Source organism: Eurosta solidaginis, chromosome 1, assembly GCF_040869045.1.
Source record: "Eurosta solidaginis isolate ZX-2024a chromosome 1, ASM4086904v1, whole genome shotgun sequence".
Lineage (NCBI taxonomy): Eukaryota > Metazoa > Arthropoda > Insecta > Diptera > Tephritidae > Eurosta > Eurosta solidaginis.
The window spans coordinates 148,375,804-148,382,639 of NC_090319.1; the positions used below are offsets into that span (position 1 = coordinate 148,375,804).

General features: G+C 42.2%; 1 pseudogene; it reads left to right on the forward strand.

The window, feature by feature from the left end:
- The first annotated feature begins 3,884 nt into the window (after positions 1-3,884).
- Positions 3,885-5,433, forward strand: LOC137238856 (uridine-cytidine kinase-like 1 pseudogene; annotated as a pseudogene).
- The last annotated feature ends 1,403 nt before the right edge of the window (positions 5,434-6,836 follow it).

The window sequence follows — 6,836 nt, forward strand, 5'->3', positions numbered from 1 at the left end:
TTCTTTCATTAAAAATTTTTTTAGTAAACTCTGCCTTCTTTCTCATTACATAATTTTTTTATATTTTTATTTTTTATGAAGGTATCCTCTATTCTATTCGAAATTTTCGTTTTGTGTCACACTTATGTACATACTACATATGTATTTATACAAATTTAAACTCGGTAAAGCGCCAATTGCATACCTAACGGGTGACGTGAAATAGGCTAAATTCCTTTAGCACATTTCTTCGTTTTTAACTAAAAGTTCGCGTTTTTTGAATTATGACACTGTTGAAGTAAATAGGCGATATATGTATATGGGTGATATAGGCCTACCGGGGGATTGAGCACCCAAAACTAACTTCGGTAGCGCGCCAACGGGGACCTTCCGGGTGGTGTGGAAAAACCTATTTTTAAATTCAATTTCAAGTAATTTCACCACAGTTATATGTCAATTTCATTTGATTTTACATAATTTTTATATTTTTGTTAAGTAGCTCCATACCAAAGCGTTATAATTACATTTGAAAAGTTTGTAGAAAATTTAAGAAAATACAATCAAAAAGTACAACGCCTTAGATCAAATTCAAAATTTTAATGAAAAATTTAAGTAAGTCAGACCAGTTTGCTATATTTCCAACACTTGATGCATAGACTGAGTTGAAAAAAATACAAGTTGGTCGAATTTCGACCACAGGCGATACTAGTGTTTATTAAACTGAAAGTAAATGCAAATTCAGAGTTACTCCAATTAATCACAATTCAAGATTTCAGATTGCAGAAGTGTATAAACTTTATAATTTTGATTAAAAAGGACTTACCTTCGGTGGCTTGGCTGCTGGCGGTTTCTAAAACGTTCGCAAAAAAAGTGAAAGAGGTAAAAAGACTTTAGTTCGCGGTCACCGCCGAATCCTAGGCTTAACTATTATCCGGCGGGGTAAACGGTTATCGGTATAAACCGATATGAATAAATGAAAAGAAAAGTAAAACGATACGAGGGTGCACCGCCATATTTAGGCTTGTGGCCTAAACATGCCGGCCCCCTTGCGGCGAGCAACTTCGAAACGACAGTAACGCCCCCAACAACCAAGTCCCAAAGGGCTCGCGAGAACAAATCTCAACTTAAAATTAATTAATCTCAACTCAAATTTAGACCCTGCAGTAAATGCGTCTGGAAGACAAATAGTATGACCAGGATACATAATTCGACCGACGCCAGACGTTTCTTCGTGGGATTCCCGTGAATAAAGTGATGTTAGTCGAAATAGACGTGGGTTGATTTTATTGCACTTTACTTATTGAATGGACAGATGCCTATTACTGCTGGTGTGCTCCAGACACTACCAACCCGAATATGGTGGCTTGAGTCAGCAGCCCGCCTACGTTCGACGGTGGAGTGCCGCTAACCATTAGGCTGGTGGAAAGCTGGATCCGCCAGTTTCATAAATTGGAATGGCGTGGCTACCGATGGATCCAGAGTTGCGGTCGGACTAAGCCGTGAATATCGTGACACCACTGTGGCCTGGGTCGTCACTGCTCCCGTTATCCCGTATTTCCCTCGCAGAACAAGCGTGCACTTCACGTGATAGGACGTGCCGGTACGCTCTAACCTGAGGTCCTTTGCGAGGTTTGCATCGATGATGGAGTTCAGAGCGCACGGATCGATAAGGGCGCGTACTGCGTGGAGCTTCCCTCCTGCTGCTATCCGAACGACCGCCGTTGGAGCTATGGCTACAAATTCGCGTGTAATGGTCGTTGCTAGAGGCGCCTCCCGGAGGCGTCCCGTTCTGAAGCCGACTGGCGTTGTTGTTTGGCACGCGAGCGTGGTTACTTGGGCACGAGCGTTATACGGGGCCGCCCTACCGATTGAGCGTCGTGACGAGCGGGACGGACGCGGTTCCGCGTCGCCACGGCGCTCCCTGTTAGAGCGGTGCGATGGGGGGAAAGGACGTGTCTCCCCGTCATCCCCGCGTTGTGCGTTTGAAGGCCTTTCATGTCGTAGGAGCGGTCGGAAACGTTGTGGTCCTGAACCGCCCGGTGGTGTCGTGGCTAGTATTGCAGTAGGATCTTCCCATCGTTCGATCTCTTCCTCGGCGACGTCCGCTTCCCACCACAGGGTTTGTTCCGTGAGGTGGATTGATAGGGCCCGTCGGAGCTCTCTTCGCCATCACTCTCGTGGGACGGTGGTGGAACGTCGTCGAGGTGTGTTGACGTGTGGTGCTGCTCGTTGCACCGATGACAGCGATCTTCGCTGGGACAGGTCTTCCGTTGGTGGAATGGCGATAAGCAATTTGTGCAATATCTCAAATATGTGATCGTCTTTAGTCGGTCCATGTTCGTCATGCCCCGGTAAATCGGGCAGAGCCTTATGCTGTGCGACTTTTGACATAGCCGGCAGGGGGCGCTGAATGTGTTGCCGCGTGCCTCCGCCTTGGCGCGTTTGTGGGACAATCCAGTCATTCTGGAATATCAAATTGTTAGTAGAACATTCGTAGATGCCCTTAGGTTGGGTGGCTTATTAGCCGGTACTAGGAGCTTAAGTGGCTGAGGTTGTGGTTGGAATACTCGGGATAAAGGGTTGTGTGGAACGAATAATCTTATTAAGATCGATGTAGTGATGTGTTTGTAGTGGTTGAAACCACTGTTATATTTAATATAATTTTATTGAGATACGCCTAAAGGTATCTTTAGTTTTGGTAAATATTCTCATCATAATGAAATTCTGATATTGAAAGCAGTCACCAATGGTGAAAATAATAAAAATTAACAAATTATTGAATATAGACTAAATACAAACTATATTCTTTGGTGTTTGCCTAATGCAGGCAATATGCGGTAATATACGCTATAGTTGTGTAACATATGGTATCACGGGTTACCCGTGTATTTTCACGGCTCTTTGTAACTCAGAGCTGGTGAGTGAGATTGTCGTTTAAGCGACGTTATGCAAATAAATGTGCGACAGATGTAAAGTGGCCCTTATTCGCTGCCCTGGAACACTGTTTGTGTTGACTTTGGCAATTTTGGGGTGAGAAGCACAAATTGTGGTGTGTTTGTTGATTTCAACACAACCCTGGCGGGGATAGCCTACACTATCGAGTGTGGTAATTTGTAGAGCTGCCAGCTGCTAACTCTTCCACTCATTGGAATGAGACAGCTGTGCGGTGCTGCCCATTGCAGCGTAATGATACATAATGGTCATGTCATGAAAGTATTTAGGGAAAAATCGCGTCTGAGTTCTAACGCGACATAAAATTTATAGTCTTTTCTCCCTTGTTTGTAGTATCTATGGATTCCAAGCTAAAAGGACTGACGAAACTTTATCGGAACATCAAAAAACAAAAACAATGTCTATCATGAAAGCGAGACCACTGTTCCCCCAAAAATAATGGTTTGACATGTTTTTGTTTATGTTCTTTTTATTTTTGCATTAACATTTTTAACAATAAAATCAATGCAAATAACACGCGATAATTATTTCGGTCTCGAGTGGTTCACCTTTTACCCAAGAAAGTTGATTTTGATTGCGTTGTTGTGCAACAAATTTTCAAACTACAAACTTTTGTCAAAAGAGAGATAAAAAAAAAAAACGGCCGGATGTCAAAAAACTATCGAAATACAACCTGGCGCGTTTGTTTTCAGTGAACTAGGCTGTATCTTCGGGGTTTTCGTTAGTTTTTTTTTTGTTCGGGTACTAACACTAGAGTTTGTTGGATGCCGCGGATCCGACTTGTGATCCCATGGGATCGCGCGCAATTTGTACAGCGTAAGAACCGAAAAGAGCAAATGTCATCGAGTGGCAACCTTGTTTCGTTCATTCAAAATGCCATTCATTCATGGAAATGAGTATACAGACATTTTTGAATGAATTTTCATTATGAAGAAAAACGTATGATGGGTAAGTATACTAGTATCGTTCCTTTTTTATAATTCTGTAAAAATTGTTCAATTGCTTTTTCTTTTGTTTCATTTCAGATGACTATTAAACAAGGCGTTTTCTACCGAGACCACTCTGGATTTCCGAGCATGGAGCATTTTAGAAATGCATGCCGGACGATAAAAAATTACTCGCGGTTGCCGAAGAAATTCCAGAATTCCAGCTACGTGAACACAGGGACACTGGTCAAGCTGGTGGTTATTTTACGCGTACCAATATCATACGCGTTCAAGAGGCACAAGCCGCAAACTCTGGGGACGTTACCCACTTCGTCGCGGTACGGGGGAAAATTCTCTGCAGTCAAATGAGCGCATGCCTTTTCATGGTAGTCCCTCTATTAATGCTATCAAACAGCAGGGCTTCGATAAGCGGCCCGCTAAAATAAATTCCTCTATAGAAATGTCGGTATCAACATCCACGCAGGGAAAACAAGTTAAAACAAAACTGAAGGAGGGCCGTGTGCTGGAGGTGCCCCTCTACAATTTTGTAACACATTCACGTGAATCAAAGACTAAGACCATGTATGGTGCAAATGTTATAATATTAGAGGGTATATTAACATTTCACGATTTAGGAGTACTTAAACTGTTAGATATGAAAGTGTTTGTAGATACCGATGCAGACATACGTTTGGCCAGACGTCTAATGAGAGACATTTCACAGCGCGGACGTGATCTCAGAGGCGTACGTAAGCAGTATATGACTGTGGTGAAACCATCCTATGCCAATTATATTGCATCATCTATGGCGCATGCCGATATTATAATGCTCCGTGGTGGTGAAAACAAAGTAGCTATACATCTCATAGTACAACACGTACATACACAACTGCAATTGCGCGGTTTCAAATTACGTGAAACATTAGTCAATTCTTATAAGAATCAACCAATGCCAGAGTCACTGCATCTACTGCCACCTACACCACAAATTAAAGGTTGACTTACATTTACTCGTTGCCATAGTACTTCACGAGATGACTTCATATTCTATTCGAAACGTCTTATACGTTTGGTTATTGAATATGCATTGAGTTTGCTCCCACTTAAAACCACAACAGTGGAAACACCACAAGGCGTGTTCCATGAGGGCAAACGTATGGGTTCTCGAAAAATATGTGGCGTCACCATTGTACGTGTTGGCGAAACAATGGAACAAGCCATTTGTGATGTATGCAAAGATGTACGCATAGGAAAGATACTCATACAAACTGATCATAGCACCTGCTATGATGGCATTACGTGTCCCACTCGATCATGATGTACCCGGGGAGAATATCATATTAGCATCATTGTTGATGGCTGCATATGGTCAATTTATTGCATTGTTCGCATGAGCTGGATGAAGACTTTGGCAGTGGTGGTTCAGCTGTCGCAGATTTGACCAATACCTTTTATTTTTTCGCAAGGGTGGCCTATTGCAATGACAGCACTACCAATGGTAATATTGAGCAGGGCAATACTGCTGTCAGTATATTTCGTTTAGCGCAATTTTTGATCCCTTATAGTCATATTTATATTCTCCTTGCTGGCTGGCACAACGTACGAGCTATGTAAATGCCCCATATCTCGTGTTGGTAGCCTGGTATCGTCGGATATTGGCACGTTTATTAAACCTTATTATGATAACTAAATCGGAGGAAGGAAAATTTACATGGAGGTAATAGTGACGACCCTTTCTCGTATTAGCCTCTTATATTTACTCCATATTTCTCGTGTTTGTAACTTATAGTCGTCGTCGTGTGAAAATAAAGGAATCAAAAGACATACGAGCCAGTGGTGTTTACCTTTTTACGCAACCATGCAAAACTGCTACTGCCAGCGACATTCTTGCCCTCGGATGCGTTCAGTGACTCTGGTGGGAGTCTCAGTCTCCTGTCAACGACAGTTGTTACAGTAATCATTGTATCTACGATGGACCCCCGGCACCACCCCTGCATACTAGATTGGTACAGCAAATCGGCAGTTGCGTCAACTGAAGGTATGGACTAATTCGTTGAATTTTTTGTAATCTTACAAATTATATGTTGCATAAAATCTATGTAGGGAAATACATACACCGTATGTCAGCAAGAGATAGCCATTGAGATAGCTGCAGCCCCGATTTCCTGCAGTCCCCTGCCGCTTTGGACGAATTGTCGCGGAAGGATTGTTCCGAACGAGGTGAAGAGGTGAGCTAATATGCACAGTTGGTATTGTAATTCATATACTTATTAGTCGGTAGTAAGTGCTTAGGGTGTATGATAGTACATTTAGAACGGTTATGCAGTTCCATAGGGCTCAACAAGATTCTCCCCCTTTGATTTATTCGCTTCACATTTCACAATCTTTAGGTAGCCCGATATGTATGTGCCCATACATGGAAGACATCAGTGGGACACGTAACAAAACATTGTAAGTAACTCCGACATTAAGGTCAGTCAAAGAATTCGAAGGACCACGGAGCTGTTTTTCAAACCATATGGCATGCCAAAAGATTTTAACATCCATAAGAAGGGGTTGCACCTAGTCCCTAATAAATACCAACTGCGATAAACAAGTAAATGACCCTTGATCTCGGTCCAACCATATTCCCACAATTGGTTAGTCTCCAAAATGTTATAGTCGAATTTCACTGTCACTTTCACTTCTTTCACTTGTTAGCTGTAGGGATCCCACGCATTTCCTGAGCAATACTTTAGAGAGACACTCACCTACTATTTGGGATATACTTTTTGAATTTCTGCATCAGAGCAGTGTTCGATCTTTCATATCCTCCAATACGTTGCATAAGGTTATTGCTTTATAGAATTATACTCTTTGTCGGCATCTTAAAACAAGATTTATGTTGCCTCGTTGTCGTATCTTTTGTTATCTGGTAGCTCTATGCAGTAACTTGTGTCAAAGACGTGCATAAAAATACAAACTATTTGTAAAAAACGC